Source organism: Pinus tabuliformis, chromosome 5_2, assembly GCF_031772625.1.
Source record: "Pinus tabuliformis cultivar Carrire ecotype Pingquan chromosome 5_2, CPIR1, whole genome shotgun sequence".
NCBI lineage: Eukaryota > Viridiplantae > Streptophyta > Pinopsida > Pinales > Pinaceae > Pinus > Pinus tabuliformis.
In genome coordinates this window covers 905431765-905450839 of record NC_142306.1, presented here as the reverse complement: position 1 = coordinate 905450839, position 19075 = coordinate 905431765, and the positions used below count along the sequence as shown (strand labels likewise).

At 40.1% G+C, this 19075-nt stretch overlaps 1 pseudogene across 1 annotated transcript in view; it reads right to left on the bottom strand.

Moving 5' to 3' along the window:
* LOC149162240 (putative methyltransferase PMT23) overlaps positions 1-19075 on the bottom strand; it is a 208881-nt pseudogene that overhangs the window by 44342 nt on the left and 145464 nt on the right. Inside the window, exon 3 of the transcript XR_016261914.1 lies at positions 17221-17370. The product of XR_016261914.1 is annotated as a putative methyltransferase PMT23 (transcript). The remainder of the gene's footprint in view (positions 1-17220; positions 17371-19075) is intronic.

Sequence of the window (19075 nt, the reverse complement as noted above, 5' to 3'; positions counted from 1 at the left end):
GCAATGCCTGAACAAGCACCCCCTCTGATTGTTGATCATCACTATCACCACTAGTAATATCGAGGTCCCAAATGTGCCACTGAGTCATCCCCAATCTTTGCATTGTCTGGTCATGAAGGAATCCCTCAATACCCAATTCCCAAGCCATCCAGATCACTGTGAAGCACCCCTTGCTCCGCTCACTTTCCAACCAGGTATAGGTATTGTTGACCATTGAAGACTCTATACCCGACGATATGTTAGAGGTTTCATGTACCATCAAAGTTCATATGTCATCAGAGTTTTTAACTCTAACTTCTTTTTCTCATATTCTTCTATATCATACTCAAATTTTGCAAGCCCTACGGGGATGATGTAAAGTGATATTAGTGTGATGAACTGAGCCATGTAACAAGCCTAGGTGACTTGAGACATTATCATCAAGTGAGTTTACTCTGGGAGATTTTTTTTACTTGATTAATTATTAGGTACTTGTTACCACTCAAACTAGCAGGGGTTCTAAGAGGGGACCCTATAGAGCAACTACTAGGTCAAGGGCAACAATGGAACGATAGCCCACTATCACCAAAGCTAAATCTTCCTACTCTTTATGGACTTTCACCAATGGGAGAAGACCCAGTATAAAGGGGAATCACTAGATGAATGGAACAACAAGAGGGCAAGGAGTGATTCCTACGGCCTATTCACAAGTGAGACTCAATTATATGGCATTATTGCTCGGGAATCAAGGTGATATGCTCTCTAGGAAGGGCTAAGAGGATTCTCGAAGCTAGGGTTTGGGAATATATCTTGCAAAGATGATTCATAGGCTTGGAAATCCTTATGGATAATTGGTCTTTGTGTGATCTTTGGTGGAATTGGCGTCAATAGGTTGTGGGACCACACAGGACCAAGCAGACATAAAATTAGGTCAAGAGTATGGAGTTGATTACCCAATGAGGGGCTTGACCTAATTAGGGAGGAGAAGAGGATCAAAGGACAAATTTTCTTTGAGATTTGAATTCAATGATCCTAATTAGGACACTAGCCAAGAGAAAACTAGGGCAAGAAATAGTCCTTGAGCTAGGGCTTGCTATGTCTCGAGATCCCACTGTCGGATTTGCTTCAAATTTGGAGGGCCTCTAAAGTAAACCTCAGCATACTTTTGGACCAAAAGTCAAAGTGTTTGGATGGCTATATTGTGAGATAATTGATGCCCTAGGAGACCTATGTAGGCTAGGCCTAGAAAAAGAGGGAGGTGAAAAGAATAAGCGTTGAAAATGATCACCAATGGAGGATTAGTGGCTTGTCCTTTGGGAGAGATGGCATCAAGGAGAATTTATGGTTTGGGAAGAATTCACCCAATCAAGGAGGCCTTAAACCACTTTGCATGGCATTTGGAGCATGAGAACAACGACTGCAAGGAATTTATACTTCAGTTTGCAATAAATGATGACTTATCGGGATGTATTTAACACAAATTATCTCGAGGAACATTCACCCATTCATACATGGCCCATGACATGATGCAACGCTATAAAAGATCACAATTTCCACTAATTCGTAGAGAAAAGCAGTAAATTTCAGACTTGTATAGCGAAAATCCCAGCAACATTCATGTGACAAAGTAAATAACAAGAATAAGCATGAAAAAAGCACTTACATGTACAAAAGAGTATATCCAATCATCAAATTATGCCAATAATGAAGCTCCAAGACAAGAGAGAGATATCCAAACATCAAAATTCATCCATAACATCCAAACTCGTCCTCCAAAAGGGATACGAAAATCTCACAAGAGAAAATAACCCAATCCAAGTGATGATGAGAGAATGAATCACCTCTCATCTATTTATACAATGTCTAATGAGTTCAATTTAGCTAATTTGGCCTAATTGAGCCCCTAAAATAAAATAATGTGCATAATAACAATACTTTTGGTGACAAGCCCACCAAATAGCTCAATAATACAAGAATAAGCCTCTCAAGAGGGTCAAATGATCAATAAAGTGAGTCGTTAGGCCTTTGAGGAGGCCTAATGAAGTCCAAGGGGTGACACGATGTAAAAATGGACTCCAAACATAATGGACAAGGGGTTGGCCACTTGTTTTCCAAGTAAGAACCTGTAGAGCTCCCAGGTTGGTGTGGGGTCACAAGGACATTATCATGAGTCTCCAAATGGATTGAAAATTCCTGTAAATCATCTGCAAGTGCTAGAATGACGACATAAGCCCTCCCTCTACAGCGGGAGAGATCCTCTGGTCCCTGGAACATCTGCCAAGTGTATGGTGCAAGTGTGGAGTTGGTTGGGCATGCTGAACCAGGTGCATCATCCTCATCCAAAAGGTCAAACACGAGAAATCTGTGAGCACTGTTGGGGATCCATGAAGTAATCTCTGCTATGTTTGATACCTATGGCTGTCAATGCTCACCCTACAAGTGCCAATGCCCTCTACAGGGCTAGGAGCCCGTATAGCGAGACCAGGCCCTAAATGGAGATCCACCTGCAATCCTACATAAGACCTAATGCGTCCCCTTGCCCCCCAATACAACAAATCATTAAAATAATCAAGTAAAAGAACTTACAAGTCATGGAATCAATGGGGCATTTCATGGTGGCATGCCCTTCCATAATGGGCTTTGGCATGTACAAGTGTCTCCAAGCACAATAGGGGGTTAACTAAGGACCCTATTAGGTGGTTTCAACCTCTAAAGGGGGTGACATGCATATGGTATATCCCTCAAATGGTAGGTGGCAATGACATAATAATGGAGCAGAGTGGGTATCAAGGGAAATCATCTAGACCACGTGTCATGGTTCATGGGTAGCTACAATAAGGAAGCCCACACCTAGGTATGTGAGCGTAGGAGGGAGAAAATCATGGTACATGAGTTACCCCAGCCTTTTTTTTCCACCCTTCTTCATATTCCTTTTGCCTTTTATTGATTTTTCTTCACAACTGCTCGAGGCTCCAAGGGATGAGAGCACAATGTGTAGCATGTAGCAATGGATACCCCCTTAAGGTAGGGCGGTTCATTGCCCACCAGGGGTTGGGACAATCACGGGATCCTTAATGATAGAGGGGACTCATCTAGGGCCCATAGGAACTAGGGTGATGGCCATGGATAAGGGATAGAGCTCATGTTTGGATTTTTCCCACGTGCTAAATTTGTATGTCCTGACCATCTTTTGCATTTTGTGGTACATTTCTTGTTGAGAGTGAGAAAATTATGCTCTTTATTTTCTTTTTAGCTGCATCAACCTTTGGGGCATCATTCCAGGCCCGACCTAAGGTGTGGACAGGGGGAGGAGGAGGTTAAGCCTATGTGGACCCAACGGACACATGTGGACCCAGATGGGAAAATAGATGAATGGGGTTAAAATGAGTGGAAGGGGAGTGATGTAGGTGGTATCGGGAAGCAGGACCACACAACCAAAATTTGGGTTTCCCATGTAGTTCCAACACCCTAAAGCTAATGGTCAGTAAAGGAAATCCCACAGGACTAGGATACAAGGGTAACCACGAAATCAGCAACAGAGACAAGAATACAAACCTAAGCCACTCTTTCCGCTAAATCCCCCCACCAATCCATGCCCAAAAGTGTCCATGACATGTAAGGAAAATTACCCAATTATACCAATGAAAATCCATACCTTTGGGGTTGAGAGGCCCACCTTCAAACGTACATTCATGACAAGTGGTCGAGGGACCACATGGCTCGCTCACATGGTGGAGAAAATCGCACATCGAGCTATCTGGGGGCTGCAAGGGGCTACTGGATGTCAGCTAAGGACCATCTAAGAGAAAAAATTTCTCCTATACACACTACCCACAAGTGGTGGGTAACAGTACTTTCAGGCACTTAATAATTAATTGAGTTTTTTCCTCCAAGCATAACACCAAATTTGGAGTGCGGCTTGATGGCAAGGCCTTGGGTGAGTCGTAATGTCTAGAATCATTGCATATTACCATACTAGATCACTCATAAAGTTTCATGGAATTTGATTAGGTTTAGGGGTCAGTTTTTAACTTTTAAAATTTCCCACAGGGCAGAAATTTTAATAAATTATGAATGTAAAATGTAATGAGTGATGTCTAGAGAACGTGTATGGGGTATGTGTGCTAAGAAGAAACCAAGTGGTCTAGTTAGCCCCATTCTTGAACCTGAAAGGGTTTTTAGAGCGAGGTTAAATAGACTCTCTCATAGTAGACTTCTTGCTAATCTTGGGCAAAAGGCTATTTCTGATATCCATTTGATTTTCCAAGGACAAGAACAATAGGACATCATGAATGATCTTTTTGGTCCTTGTAACTTTACTAACATTAATGGCTATCCTCACAATATCCCTGACAAGGCTATTAAAAAATTGTCTTTTTTTCAAGGTAACAATGCCATTAGTGTTGCATCACATGTTAAGAATTTCAATGTTTGCATTTACAAGTGGCGTAACATTACTAACCATGAGGATGTAAAGATGAGACTCTTTGTCCTCTCCTTAGAAGAGGATGCTTTTGATTGGTTCACTAAGCGTCCTGCTAACTCTTATGACTCACGCAAGTCATCATTAGTGCCTTCATGGATAAGTTTGGAGAGAAGAAAGAAGATAGGAACTTGATCAATGCCAATAGCTTTATGAAGAAGAACGAGAATGAAACTATGGAGGAGTTTAACAAAAGATTTAATGACTTGGTGAAAAGTATGCCTCAAGTTGTTAAGCCTCTTGAAAAGTTTTTATTGTGCTCTTATTTAGATGTTTTTGGTGTTGACACTTCCTATGAGCTAAGGAGGAAGGAACTTGCAAATCTAAATGCAGCTCAAACTGAAGCCTTGAAGATGGAAAAGGCTAGGCATGAATCAGGAAAGTCTGAAATTCCTAGTTTTAGTAGAGGGCCATCAAAGTCTCATGATTCCAAAGGGAAGGCCAAGATGAAAAGTTCCCATGATCCTATAAAAGAGTTAACCCAACTCATCAAGACCATGGAAGCAAATCACACTAATCAAATGAATGCCATCCAAAATAGATTGGTAGCCATGGAAAGAAATCAAGCTGGGAGATTCCAAAATAGAGGAAATGAGAAATGGAAAAAGAGAGGACCACCCAATGAACATAGGCCACCAAATCCACTTGAGTCTATTAACTTTGTTGACGATTCTATTCCTTGTTGTAGACCTTGTGAGGAAATGCATGATTAAGCCACTTGTCCATATGTGAGAATAATTTTAGGAGGAATGGCTAGGACAAGTGAGCAAGTAAATTTGGTTGGCAAAGAGCATCATTTGTCCATGGAGAATTGGATAGAAGTTAGGGAGAGTAGCCAAAAGGTAAATAAGAAGTTTCCATCTTCTTTGGTGAGTTGGATAAGATCACGAAATTATATGGATAAAAGCCTTCATGAAATCAAATTTAAGAGATAGTCAAAGATAGAGGTTTATCTCAATATAGGAAGGCAAGCAATTGCATCATCGTTATATTTGGTCTCATCAAATAGAAGAAGAATAGTCCACAATCAATGGTAGGGGAGATTGATCCTCAAGAGTCAAAACCCTACTAACCTCTAAGTCAAATCACATGACTACCATCTCAGTTATATCAACAAGATATCCATCTCATCACATCTCGTCTCGACTGGTTTCCTTTGTTCTTATTTTGTTATATATATATGTGTGTGTGTGTGTGTGTGTTGTTGAAAAATGTAACTAGGTTCGGTCTTCATAATGACATGTGTAATCATAATTTTATGTAATTGAAGTAAAGAAGAAAATAAAATTATTTTTGTAAAGCTTGAGTCGTGGGTTTCATGCTCAAGGAATTTCATTTTATAGTTAAGGCTCCCATTGTGAGCCTTTAGGGTTGATCATCAAGTCATAAAGTCTAGGAAGTCAATGTCATGTATTGAAGACATGTTACATATTGTAAAGAGTAATTTTGATTGTGTCAATAGCTCTCCAAGACCTTCTCACAAGCTATTACTCATGACGGCCTATGTGCAAAGAGAAGTCGACTTATTTTGATGGATAGACCACTATATATAGGGCAGCTCGGCCTCACCTAAGACAAATTTTGGTCAAGCATCAAGGACAAGAAAAGACGTGTGAAATTCATAAGAGAAGAAGCCTATAACCAAGCGAAGGAAGAAAGACCATAACCAAGTTTATTTTCTGATCTGTTTTGGATTAATCCACTCCACACGTGCAAGGAATTGATGTTGTCTACTGCAGAAGGAGCTGAGGTATCACAGTCACACTTTAAGGTCAAATCAAGGAGAAAGTTGAGACAGATCTCAAGCCAAGTTGTCAAAGAAGAAGCCTACACCTAGAGAGAAGGAGATCAAGGGATCAAATCACTGTCTATCCCTCACACGTGATGCAGCTAGGTTTTTCTGAAGAAGACAAGGGTTGCAGGTCTGAATCTAGAAGCCGAAATCTTAAGGGAAGCCGAGTCATAAAGTGAAGCAAGCATTTTGATCATCACTGACTCAAGGAAGAAGAAAGAAGCCTTGTGACTTGGTCTTGGAGTGGTCAATAGGTCAAGGGTCTTGGTCTTGGCATTCATCAATTGAAGTCTCTAGAAGAAGAAGAATTCATTTGGGTTTTCCTCTCAAGTTGGAGAGGTTTTGGCCCTGGCTGATCGCCTACATTCTATGTCTCATCTCTTTATTGTTTATGCCTTGGTCGCTGTTTGATGAAGAAGAACACTATAATAATCTAACTAAAAATAAAATTCTAATCTAAAGAAGTAAAAAGCATTCACAAGCAGTTATCATCAAAGAAAAATCTCCTAATCCTAATGCCCTAGATTTCTCAACATGTGTGTGTGTGTTGTTTCCTTGCCGTACCGTATCCGGATTTTTTGAAAATTTGTTGTATTCGTTTCAAACCTCATATCCATATCCGTTCTCGTATCCATTTCAGTGCAACTTTGAAAAAATGATTAAAAAACATTAAAGAGTACACCGAAAAAAATATGAAGCATTCTGATCTCTTATCATAGAAGATATGATTATCACTATCAACGCCTTGGTCTTGACACACTCTTGCTATCAGTTGGATTGTACAATTTTTGCTTTGGATTTGCAGAGGTAGTCTATTATAAATTAGAAAAATAAAATATCCCTGCTATATTCCTAAATATTTAAATGTCATATGTTCACCACTTGACGCTTTACGCATCTAACAAGACATACTTTGTCATGTCTATGAATGAGGTAAATGTCATTTTCCTTGGTCCCATTATCCTAATTTTCACTGAGAGACCTGTTAGCACTCCAGGAAGCTCTCATAGGTTGTAGCTCGGAGATGCCTGGTAACATATAAATCTTCAATATCGTTCTCAGAACTATTGGAATGGATGATGGTTTGGATCAAGTCAGATGATTTTTTCAACTTTGTTTTCACTCAAGACATGCATGAACACCCTCAGCTTTACAAGGCTTTAGACCACTAATGCTCAATAGTTTATAGATTCAATGGATAGATGGAGAATACTGACTGTACCAGCATATGCATACATAAACACATATGAATGGCTAGCTATAGAAAGTAAATGGAGCTTGCAAATCTAATTTATCAACGCAGAGATAAGATGACAGTTATCTGGCATTAGACACAGAAGAAAACATGAATAACCTATTCAAGTGCAAGCTTAGAACAGAGGAGAAAATGGGAATTGAACATGTAACAGCAAAAGAAGCTTATATTGTTGGAATGAAGATGAGACGTTGAGAGGAGCAGAGTCTCCACAGTCTCCAAAAGTTGAACCCGTGATCCTCTAAACTTTCAACCTTTTATAGGCCTTTTACAATGCTCTCGAACCCTCTGAGGCTCGAGAGGTCTTAATATATCCTCTCTGTCTTTTTAACGACTTGATGCCATGACTAGACACGCATGAGCTCGGAGGTCTCTTTTTTCCAACAGCACTAACCAAATTCTGGTAATTTTGCCTTGTTTTCTGGTAGCTCGCTTGTACCAGCGATGCTCCATGACCATTGTTGTTGGTTCGGTTGTGTTGCGTTGTTGTTTTTCCCTTTTTTGGTTTTCTGTCTACTCAAATCCCTGAAACAGCCGCTTTCTGTTTTACACATAGAAACACGTTCAAATTGTGAAAATCCGCCACAGACACTGCTCATCCAGACTTCAAAAGTCCTTAAATCTGGTCTATTCTCCTATCGAGTCTGTCCTCAATCGCTATCGCAAGTCGCTTCGGCCTTGTTCCAAAGGTTCCCTTTGTATTTTGGAAATACGTTTAAAACATGGAAAATAACGTGAAAATTGGCTCCCTCCGGACATCAAATATTGTATATTTCCCTTCACGAACCCTTTCGGGTCCAAGTCTTATCGCATCGGACATCTATATAGGTATAAGCCCCGCTCCTCTGTGAAGCTCCAATGCAATTGATCGCAATTGCATATCGCTATAACCCCGAGCCATTTGGTGAGTGCTCCGTTGTGTTGGCCGATTGAGATTCTGTGATGCAACGTGGGCCGTCGATCTACACGCTTGATCGACGGTCCACGTCGACTCCGCCGATCGCCATGGCAAGTTCCACATAGTTTGCGCCGATATTCGCTGATTGCAATCCGCCGACTAGATCTGGACCGTTGATTGGCTAGATCTTATGGCTACTGCGTATTCATTGCTCAAGCCTCCACTGCTCTGTTTTTCACTGCTTTCTAGTCTTTTTCACCTCCTGATAGTGTTTTTTCGCCTGATTAAAGGTTTTCTCTTGTGATTATTTTGATCTTTTAAACGATTTTTTAAAGACTTAGAGAGTTCTTGGATCCATTTTGGATCTGTTTGAATTAGCACCTCAAGGGTAACACGGCTTATGGCCAAAGCGAAGCAAGAAGAGATGTGGTCGTCGGAGCTAAAACAGGGGACACTTCTGCTAAAAATAGCAACACTGCACCTCAGGGGCTAACACTAGCTCCTTCTAGGGATGAAAGCCTCCCTGTGAGGTTTCAAGAACTGTAGACCACTGCCTTTCCAGTAACAATCAAAACAAACTTATCTCCTAGTGTTCCATTGGGCATGGAGTTTATTTGCATAAAAACAAAAACTGAAAAACCTATTACAATATTAAGGCCTTAAAGCCTCATATGAAGTAAAGTTTCAAAAACCGCCCATTGACTGGGCCATCAAAAACACCTTCCCCCTCCAAATTGTGCAAAATTAAAGTGTTGTTCATCTAAACTTGAGCAATGACAAACGGTCTCGTCCATAAGGCATCAAATTTACCATGGTTGCCCTTCTTTTCTTTCAACGCATCCCATTTGAGAACCCAGTCACTAACCTGAAAATTGTCCTTTTTTGCCTTTCTATCAAAGGTTTCTTTGATCTTCTTCTGATGAATTCTTGACTTCTCAACCAGTTGTTCTCTAATCTGCTATAATTCCGCCAAGTTACTCATTCTCCTCGCTAATTCATTCTCTTCATCCTGTTCTTCTTGCAAGAATTTGGCCACAGGGAGAATCAGCTAGATAGGAAAAACAGCATCAGCACCATAAACCAGCTTAAATGGAGAATTTCCTATGGACTTCTTGTTAGTAACTCTATCAGCCCATAGTGCAAACTTCAACTTGGAATCCCAGTTCTTTTTGTTGTCCTCCAGCAATTTTTTGATTATCCTTACAAGACCCTTGTTAGATGATTCTACCAGGCCATTGCCTAGAGGATAATATGAGGTGGTATGCACCAATTGAATGCCCATGGATTCACACATGTCCACCAATTCTTCTGCCCTGAAATTTGTTGCATTATCAGTGACTAGTTTGGTTGCGCAACCAAATCTAGTGAAAATATTCTCATTCAAGAACTTCATGATAACCTGATGATTAGCATTTTTAGTGGGTACGGCCTCAATCCATTTGGTGAAATAATTAGTGGCTACCAAGATCTATTTGTGATGGTCACTGGAATGTGGATTGATCTCACCTATGAAGTCCAAGCCCCATTGCTGGAAGGGACCATTGACGTGTATTGGCTTCAAAGGCAGAGATTTTAGCTGTTGTCTTCCTCCAAACCTCTGACATTTGTCACAAGTCTTCACAAAAGAAAAAACATCAGAGTGGTTTTCCAATAATGATGCCCTCCGTAGATGCTAGAATGGAATTGGTGCGTGACTTCCACAGATTGTCCTTTGTCTAGACATCTCAAGAGGATCCCTAATGGGTCTTTCCAATAGAGCAGGTTTTCATTAATGCAGAATTTGGTTGATCTGAGCTTAATGGCTCGGGCTTGACTCAAGCTAAGCCCTGGAGGGACTTCTAGCTTCTGCAAAAAATGAACTATATTGGAATACCATTCACAAGTGGCTAGATTTTCAGCCAAAGACTGATTCTGCTCTTGCTCTTCTACTGCTTCCTCTGTCCGCTCACCACCTGAATTTGAACCCACGCAATTGATGTCTAACAAACTGCAATTTTCCTCAGCCATAAGCTTAGCCAAGCCCTGGCCTTTGACAAGCTTGGTGGGCTTCACCTCTATGTTGAACTCTATGAATTTTGCAATCCATTTAGCTCTCTTTCCATCAATATCTGGCTGAGTTAGGACATCTTTTACTGAGGCTGAAGGTACATATGCAACCACTTTGGAATGCAGAATATAAATTCTGAATGCCTTTAAAGATTTTATGAGAGCATAAGCTTGTTTTTCAATAAGGTCATACCTTAGTTCAGCGTCCCTCAGAGTTTTGTTGAAAAAGGCCACAGGGTGTTCTACGCCTTCATCGTTTTTCTGCAATAGAACTGTTGCAAGTGTATCATAAGAGGCAAAAGAGAAGATATAAAACTCCCTGGTATAATCTGGGCTGATTAGAGTGGGAGCTTCCATGATAGCTTGTTTGATGGCTTCAAAAGAGCTTCTTGCACCATCTGTCCATTTTATTTCTGATCCTTTCTTCAGCATGGAAGTGATGTGCTTCACTAGCTCTGCAAAATTTGGAATAAATCTCCTGACAAAGTTAATCTTACCCAAGAAAGATTGAATGTCCCTTTTTGACGTTGGGATGGACAATGTCTGAAATGCTTGAACTCTTGCTGGATCGATCTTCACACCTTCAGCAGAAACAATATGTCCTAGCAGTTTGCCTTCTTCTAGAGAAAACTGTGACTTCTTTGGGTTTATAAAAATTCCAAAATGTCTGCACTTTAGAAACACCTTCTTTAAATGTTGCAAATTGTCCTTGTGACTGCTAGAAAAGACTGCTATGTCGTCAAGGTAAATAAAGACAAACTTGTCCTTCTCTCCCACAAAGGCTATGTCCATGGCCCTCTGAAAAGTAGCCCCAACATTCATCAGTCTGAAAGGCATCTTGGAGTACATGAAAGTGCCCCAAGGCATAGTGAAGGTGGTCTTTTCCTGATCTTCTGGATGTACAGCAATCTAATTGTAACCTAAAAATCCATCTAAGAAAGACATGTCTCTAGCCCCTGAAACTTTTTGCAGCAAGTGTTCCATCTTAGGCAGGCGGTAGTTTTATTTTTTAGAGCATTTGTTCAGATTCCTGAAGTCAACACAAAGCCTGATTTCTCCATTCTTCTTTCTTACTACCACAAGGTTAGCTATCCACTTTGAATACCTTAGGGGAACTATGATCTTGGCATCCAGCAGCTTCTTGATTTCCTTTTCAATCAAAGGCAATAAGAGAGGGCTAATAGGTCTTAATTTTTGCTTAGGGATAGTGTTCTTCTCCAGTGGAATTTTATGTTGAATGATGTTGGTGTCATAGGTCTTAAGCTCACTGTACTCCCAAGCAAAAATATCAGCAAATTGTTTCATCAGAGTGCAATACTAGGAACTTTGGGCAGAAGATAAGTGAGTGGACAAATTTATGTACTTGGGATGGGCTGGACTCGCTACATTATGTTTATGAATAGCAGACTCATTTTCTTTTTTGGCAGGTTTATAAGGTACATCATTATGATCAAACAGATTCTCTAGGGGCACCAATCCTTTGGGTATATGGTTACTAGGCAGCTGAACAATGCTGTCCTGACCAATCTCGTTTTTTAGCTTGGACTGGTTGCATTCTTCCATGGTTTTGTTTTCTTCGCCGATGTGCATTTCAGAAAATTCCTCAACGACTTGTAAAAATCTATTAATTTCATCATCATCTTCAAAAACTTTCCAGTATTTGACATTATCAGGTAGAGATGGTCTATATTTCACCTGAACTTCATAAGTCAATTTAGGAGGCAAAGGAGGAATAAACATGCTAGCAGACACAGCAAGGGAATCAACAAGCTAGTTCTTCATTCTCGGGATGTAAGAAATGCTGAAAATATTAAAAGAGTCCTTGAGCTTCCATACCTCATTTCTATATGTTTTCAGCCTTGGATGCTTTGCTTGGAAATTTTTGTTGACCTGTTGAATGATAAGGTCTGCATCTCCACACACCTTCAGACCTTTGATGCCCATTTCTTTAGCAGTGTTTAAGCCCAATATCAAAGCTTCGTATTCTGCTATGTTATTTGTAACCTGAAAAGTTAGCTTGAAAGATAAATGAATGCATTCTTGTGTGGGGGACACAAGGATTACACCCGCCCCTGCAGCTTCCTTAGAGCAAGCTCCATCAAAGAACATGTCCCAAATTTGTGGGGCTTCTTCTTTTGTGATCTGGCAAACTAGTTTCTTAAGTTGCGTGGAGGCCAACTGGGATTCTTCAATCTGAAGAATATAGGCTCCAAAATCAATGTCGACAGCATAGATGGAATGATTAGTCGCATTCCTTTCATCACTGATGATATAAGCCAACTGAGATTCTCTGTATAATCTCCTGCTATCACCTCCAAAAACTGGGACAGTAGCATAGGACAGATCATTTTGCAACGTTCCACCTAATCTCTTGATCCAACCTCTAGAGAGCAACATGCCAAACTTGAGAGGGACATCTGCTACCACAATATCCACATCATGCTCTTCATGGGAAACTGAGACAAGGTAATGACTAGGTCTTTGATTAATCCCAAACATTTCACTTTTCTAGAGTCAAAAGAAAACAGGTCATGATAAGACTTGGTAATGTCAAGACCCAACTCATCCATGACAACCTTGGGCATTAGATTATTGCTGGCTCCTGTGTCTAAAAGGCAGTTATGAAAGATTTTGTCATGAATAGTCAAAGATACATAGAATGATGGGGAGTTGTCATCACAATTTTCAAGCATTGGGTTGAGAACAACAGCTGGGTTGTCATCTTGTAGATTTACATAGTCAGTGGAGGCTTGGATGGCTTTAGGCTCAAGGGCCTCAAGGATAGATCTCTTGAAGGACTCATTCTTCACTAGTTCGATCAGAGGTATAGGTATGCTTAGCTTCTGAATTTCTGATTCAAAATTGAAAGGAGAAGGAGACTTGTCAAGGCCTCTTACCTCGTGAGCTAGGGCTTTGAGGATGATGGGATCAACTGCTGGTCATTTCTGCTTTTTAGCTTGCTGTATTGCAGGGACAGCAACTCTTTGAACAGGAATTTCCTTGGCATTATTCATCTTCGACCTCAGATCATATCTGTGTCGATCTTCAGTTTGTAGAACAACTTCACCATCCCATTCTTGGCTGATCTGGTCATTGAATAATGACTTTTCATAGGCAGTTGAGGTCAAAAAGGAGGCACTGCCTTTGTCTTCAAGACAATGGATCTCATCATCTTCTTCAAACTGCTCTTCTTCCATGACTACATTCTAGAAAGGGGTCTTTACCCTTTGGTCTTCATTGGCATCTTTGCTTCTTTGCAAAATCTGCAACTGCTCATTAGCTCTTCTATATGGATTTGGGTTTCTAGGAGCAAAGGTATTAGGAACTCTTCCTTTCCCAGAGTGCTGCTCAACCTTTAATTTGGAGATTTCAGAGGCTAAAGAATCTATCATCTTGGTCATTTTATCTATCTTGGGTTCTGAAGATGATGAAGATTCGCCCCTCTGTCTCCATCTATCAACATTCCCCTTGAGCTTCTCTGCAGCCATGATGTTTGATTCTACTTCCAAAGCTGTGTCCTGCATATCAGCCAAGGTGGCACACCGTCTCTCCCTCAACAGTAGACAGAAGTCAAAATCAAAGGCTCTGGCATACGTAGAGGTAGTGGTGGGTTTTACTTCAGCTGGTATCTTGTTGTACATGCGGTTAAACATGTTATTAAAATCAGAAAACAACTCACCATTTTCCCTCTTTAAGTTCCCAAAATCGGTGTGGTATTAGAGTAGATCCTTCTTATCCCCACAAGGCTTTAGGCATGCATCATCTAAAACCTCAATATCTGCTATAGACCTTGGGGCTAGTTCTCTGAACCATTTTCTAACCTCTCCATCTAGTCTTTGGACAAAGACTCTCATCCATACATCGTCTTCACTAATGTCCAGGTTATCAGCATAGCTATAGAATGATTCAAGATGTTCCTCAGCTGTAACACCTTCATTCTCAGTGAATTTAGGCCTATACTTTTGATATTCTCCAGTAAGCATTGCATTTAAAGGAGTGGACAATACTAGAGGTCCATACCTAGCAGCTATGATTCTTTCCATTTTGGTAGGTGCTTGTGGTCCTGCCATAGCTGTGGTGGCTATAAGGGTACTGGAAATCTGAATGACAGGGGGTTGAGGAGTGACTGATAAGACTAAAGGGGTATGAGGGATAGGAGGAGAGGTTTCCTTTGGGCTTGCAACAAAAGGAGAACCTAAAGAATAAGGAGCTCTATGAATTTCTGAGATTTTTTCTTCACTGCTAGTATTAGATGCTATACTCTCAACATGTATTTGTTCTATTACAGGATTTTCTTGAAGAGATATAGAATATTGTTTAGAGCTACCTGAACCTGATGCTCCTTTCTGCAATGCCTTTCTTTCTTTGATGATTTTTTCAGGGTCAGATACTGGGTCAGCTTGTGGCTTCTAAGGATTTCTCTGAGTATGCCTCACAAACTGAGCCAGAACTATCAAGTGGAGTCACCAAGAGGTTCGTCCTTCAGTAGAGTCGCTAGATAGATGATTACAACCGAAAAAGTGCCCAGACTTTGTCTATCATCAAAGCTAGATCTGTGTCGTCTCCCAGGGAAGTTGAGCTTCAGTCTCCTCTCCCCGGCAACGGCGCCAATTATGTTAGCACTCCAGGAAGCTCTCCTAGGTTGTATCTTAGAGATGCCTGGTAACATATAAATCTTCAATATCGTTCTCGAAACTATTGGAATGTATGATGGTTTGGATCAAGTCAGATGACTGTTTCAACTCTGTTTTCACTCAAGACATGCATGAACACCCTCAGCTTTACAAGGCTTTAGACCACTAATGCTCAATAGTTTATAGATTCAATGGATAGATGGAAAATATTGATTGTACCAGCAGATGCATACATAAACACATATGAATGGCTAGCTACAGAAAGTAAATGGAGCTTGCAAATCTAATTTATCAACGCAGAGATAAGATGACAGTTATCTGGCATTAGGCACAGAAGAAAAAATGAATAACCTATTCAAGTGCAAGCTTAAAACAGAGGAGAAAATGGGAATTGAACATGTAACAGCAAAAGAAGCTTATATTGCTGGAATGAAGATGAGACGTTGAGAGGAGCAGAGTCTCCATAGTCTCCAAAAGTTGAACCCGTGATCCTCTGAACTTTCAAACTTTTATAGGCATTTTACAATGCTCTCGAACCCTCTGAGGCTCGAGAGGTCTTAATCTATCCTCTTTGTCTTTTTAACGACTTGATGCCATGACTAGACATGCATGAGCTCGGAGGTCTCTTTTTTCTAACAGCAGTAACCAAATTCTGGTAATTTTGCCTTGCTGTCCGGTAGCTCGCTCATGCCAGCGATGCTCCATGACCATTGTTGTTGGTTTGGCTGTGTTGTGCTGTTGTTTTTCCCTTTTTCGGCTTTCTGTCTGCTCGAATCCCTGAAACGGCCGCTTTCTGTTTTACACAGAGAAACGCGTTCAAACTGTGAAAATCCGCCGCGAACACTGCTCATCTGGACTTCAAAAGTCCTTAAATCTGGTCTATTCTCCTATCGGGTCCGTCCTCAATCGCTGTCGCAAGTCGCTTCGGCCTTGTTCCAAGGCTTCCCTTTGTATTTTGGAAATACGTTTAAAACATTGAAAATAACGTGAAAATTGGCTCCCTCCGGACTTCAAATATTATATATTTCCCTTCACGAACCCTTTCGGGTCCGGGTCTTATCGCATCGGACATCTATATAGGTATAAGCCCCGCTCCTCTGTGAAGCTCTGATGCGATATCATGATGCGATTGATCGCAATCGCATATCGCTATAACCCCGGGCCGTTTGGTGAGCGCTCTGTTGTGTTGGCCGATTGTGATTCTGCGATGCAATGTGGGCCGTTGATCTGCGCACTTGATCAATGGTCCACATTGACTCCGTCGATTACCATGGCAAGTTCCACATAGTCTGCGCCGATATCCGCCGATTGCGATCCCCCGACTAGATCTGGACCATTGATCAGCCAGATCTATCATCTGATGGCGGCTGTGCATTCATTGTTCAAGCCTCCGCTACTCTGTTTTGCACTGCTTTCTAGTGTTTTTCGCCTCCCGATAGTGTTTTTCCGCCTGTTTGAAGGTTTTCTCTAGTGATTATTTTGATCTTTTAAACGATTTTTAAAGACAGAGTTCTTGGATCCATTTTGGATTTGTTTGAATCAGTACCTCAGGGGTAACACGGCTTATGGCCAAAGCGGAGCAAGAAGAGATGTGGCCGTCGGAGCTAAAACAGGGGACACTTATGCTAAAAATAGCAGCACTGCACCTCAAGGGCTAACAAAACCAGCAACAAAAGCTGTGTTGATCTTAATTTCTAGTATTAGGCACTATATGCATACAAAAAAGGCAATTTTTCTCCTTTCTAGTTCCTTTACATTCCCAGATTACATATCCATGTGCCATCTTTGCATGTCTGAGCAACCTTAAGAAGCATAGTCAAAAAACCTTATTTAAAAAGAACTGATCAGCGATCAGCAATGCCTGGTAATCTGAATTTTTTTGCCTCGCTGTATCTATTCATATATATTATATTTGTCACTTGCCTGCTGTATCTTACTGCAACTTAGATTTGAAGATATCGAAAAGAAACTTCCTAGGAAGTAGGCACAGTTAAACATGACAGACAAAGCACATAAACAGAATTCTCCCTTATGTTCCCTGAGTGCTATTTTCCTTTCATTTTCCTTCTTCTTTTCCTTTTGCTGAATTGGATGAATTGAGGGATGCTTCATTTCAATAAAAGAGAGATATACCTTTTCAATAAAGTTGATGTAGCTGAGGGCTCCATCTTTGAATTGTGTTCCACCTCCAGGAAATACAAGTAGCTTTCCAGAGATTCTAACCCAATTCTGATCTTTCTTGTATTCAACAAGTTTGGTGTGAGGAACATTCTTTAACCAGATCTGCAGAAATATAATGGAGGATGATTAACATTCTATACAGTTACAATTTTCTTGAAATGAAGACAAACTTATTGGAAATATTTACATCCTTACAGCTTTTAGTTCCTTAAACAGAGATAGAAAAGGTACAGCCACACTTTCAAGAAATATTTTTGAAGAGAAGTTTATTATTTTCTATTCAAATTGTCATTTGCAGCAAAATCCACAGTTAACATTTAAGGAAATAAACAAAGGTCAACACAAACACCCTTTATGATGAATCAGTAACTAGCAGGTATCTAAAATTTAACAACGGTCAGTAATTCATATTCATATCATAACCGGTATCACTCCACCACCAGACTCTATCAAGCATGACAGCTCTAATCACAGGTGAAAGGTTATTAGTTATGAGTTCTAATCTCTTTGTAAATCACTGGTGCCACTGTATCCACGCTTTATAAATAGTGAAACCCCAAATCCTTAAAGCATCTCGTTGAGGTTATAACAAATTTGATACAGCTGAAAATCGATTAAAAATAAGAATGGCAATCACTTTAAGCAGTGAACAATTTGACAAACTTTGTCATGCATCAAGATTAGTAAAAAAACAATGAAAATAGGTGAAAATTGCCTGGGAGATAAAGTTCAGCTCAAGAAAGATGCCTTATATAGCTATCATTCCAAACTTTTCCCGCTTTTGTCTATCATATGCACACAGGGAAGCTGGGCCTATCTTTTAAATGGTCAGTGAGTAGGTTATAGGAATACATCATCAGCATATTCTACCAGACCAAATATTTGTAATTTGGTATAAGAAATCAAAAAAGGAATAATTAGCAATTTTTTAAAATGAAAAATTCTAGCCTATTTGTGAAAATTATCATTAAGAGATTCAAATAGCAATACACATCACTTTAGACAAGTGAATATAACATCAGCAATTTTTTGCTGATTTCTCAAAAAATTGTGATTTTTTCCACTTTGAAAAAATCGTGATTTTTTGAAGAACACAATTCTTTCCAATTTCTCACGCTACATTAGAAAAAATCGCCGGAATGGCAAGCCCACATGGTTTTAGGGAATTTTCTGGGTTTTTCTTGCTCATTTTAGTTTTTTGGCTATTGGAGAAGGAGGGGAGCATGTGGTCATCTTCAAGGAGGGATTGAGGGCCAAACATCCTTCATCATCACCAGCAAAGTTTTTTTAGTAGATCAAAGGTTCAAGATCATTTGCCAAAGCAGCCAGACAGACTTCTCATCTTCCATTCACAGGTATGTTCTTAAATACCCCAATGTTAATGATTTTTTCCATACATTTAGGCATGCTTGCTTGCCTCTTTTCCTAACTACATTTTCCTCCTCCTTTAGACATTTTGCTATGATTTTCATGCCCATGAAACAATGTAAGAGATTTTTTTCCATAATGGGACAGCAAGCTTGATTTTAGTTTTTAACTTTTTATGCACCCTCTTATTTTCATTTTTCATTGCAAATAATCTAATTTAAATTTCTAAAAAAATGATTTTTTAAATGAGGCGACTGTTATTTTTTGTATAGTAGGGGTTTAACGCCATTTTTTGTGTTTTTGGTGCCCTAGGATTGAATTTTGAACCTATCCATTTCCATTGCAAATATGTCAAAGGCCTTGGACCCATTTTGGCAGTGTTGACCACTCCATGTCAACTACCCCATAGTTGTACATTTTTTCACACATGGATTTCCAT